This window comes from Cynara cardunculus, assembly GCF_001531365.2.
Source record: "Cynara cardunculus var. scolymus isolate 2C chromosome LG 10, CcrdV1, whole genome shotgun sequence".
NCBI classification, from domain to species: Eukaryota; Viridiplantae; Streptophyta; class Magnoliopsida; order Asterales; family Asteraceae; genus Cynara; species Cynara cardunculus.
In genome coordinates this window covers 18,908,762-18,910,886 of record NC_037537.1, presented here as the reverse complement: position 1 = coordinate 18,910,886, position 2,125 = coordinate 18,908,762, and positions in this window count along the sequence as shown.

Below are 2,125 nucleotides of genomic sequence, written 5' to 3'. Positions count from 1 at the left end.
GGGTTTAAGAGTTTTAAGAGTTTAAGAGTTTTAACCAAATGCATTATAATATAGTATAGATATAGATATATGCATGTATAATGTATCTAGGATTGTTATTAAATATAATTATAATATCAGTAAAAAATAAGAACTGAAAAAGCGAAGATTACATCGACAATCCCTATAGGTATGTGGGACTGGAATATTCACTAAAAATAATGAACGCAATTCACATTTTTTCCCTCGGTTTATTTGTAAGAAGTATACTACTATTGTAATTTAGGAATGGATACTTGATAATATTTTTTTCATTAACCTGGATATTCAACCCGTTAACGAGCCGACTAATTTCAGGATAATCACCTGCTTTGCAGATAACCTCTCGTCAACGCATTTGAACCTCCGTGGCCACAAGGAGATTTTTATTCCTCATTGGATTTGAATCTGGGACCTCCTGGTGATCGTTTGAGCCAAACTCAAACCAATCAAGTACCATTTTATGGTTTTCTTGGATAATATTTGTGATTCAATAGGTTGTTTGGTGATCTAAATAAAAAGAAATAATAATAAAGGAAAGATAAATGTAACACCCGACCCACACATTGCATGTAACACATATTTCATACCAAAGAAATACATATTCATATACATCTGGGTCCATTAGTACAAGAATATTATCATGACCAATACAAGGTCCAAAAATTTCAAAATACAATCTTGTACTAAACAACAAAACTAATCATCAGAAGCAATTCCTCATCCAAAATGCATATAAGAAAAACATTAAATCTTTTCTTTTCCTTTACCTTCTACTCCTCCTGCAATACACATTTTAAAATCACAAAACAAGGGTTAGACTGAAAAGTCTAGTGAGTTACCCTAATCATGTAATTGCAGGGTGAAGGATCAACAAAACCTTTATAAAACAATTATTCACATATATCACAAATATATGAATACGCAAGAAGGTAATATYAAATCCTTTTCCACTTTCAAGCTAACCACGTAGCTATACAAATTCCATACATTTGAACCAATCGGGTTCCATTTAATACCATTTTAAATCTTTTCTTTATCAATTAAGGTTTAAACAAAGATTCAGGCCAAACCTGACGTTTCCTTCTCAATAACATCCAGACTATGATTTCCAATAAGAACCTTGATCCTAAATCTTTAAATCACAAAGAAATAAAGATTCCAGATCACGVTAGTCTTAWGGGATATAATAGAAAGTGTTATATAATATCACACAAAGACAATGCCACCTTTATGTCAAATGTACACCTCTCCTTGATATGCCACCCTTATATCAAATGGACACTTCTCATTGATATGCCACCCTTATATCAAATGGACACTTCTCCTTGATATGCCACCCTTATATCAAATGGACACCTCTCCTTGATATGCCACCCTTATATCAAATGGACACCTATCCTTGATATGCCACCCTTATCTCTTCATCAAAACATTTATAAAATAATTCCGAATAGACCGCAGTCATTGGAATTATTATCAGTCTGAAAACATTTAAATCAAAACTTCATTTTTATGATAAAAGAATTCCCATCAAAACATTTTTAACATAGTCCGGTCAACAACCGGTCAACAATCTGGCCAAACATCATCCGGATTAAACACTTAGAATTTAAGTCCACTTTGTCCGGATATCAAGTCCGGTCAACACATCACACACTTGTTGAACGGTTTAACACTTAAGAACAATTTCATATTAWACGGATATCTAATCCGGACAATAGTCCGCTCAAGATGTGTCCGGTTTAAAAATAAACCGCTCCCCATRTGGTCGTATTCCTACTTCTCAGTATAAAATCATAAGTAATACTACTAATTATAAACCGCTCAACACTCAACCGGTTTACCAACTCCGGACAACAAACCGCTCATGGTTTGTCCGGTTTAAACTAGTCCGGTCACTAAACCGTTTAAAACTTGTCCGGTTTAAAACAATCCGGACAATAAACTCTAATCCGGTCACCCTTTGTCCGGATAAACACTTAAACAAAATAATCATGGTTTCTTTCCAAATAAGAACAATATGAAGCGTGCAAATAAAACCAGTAAAATCTTTATACAAAAGGATTTAGAAACCACTCACCTTATAAAGCTTTTGAATCCAAAA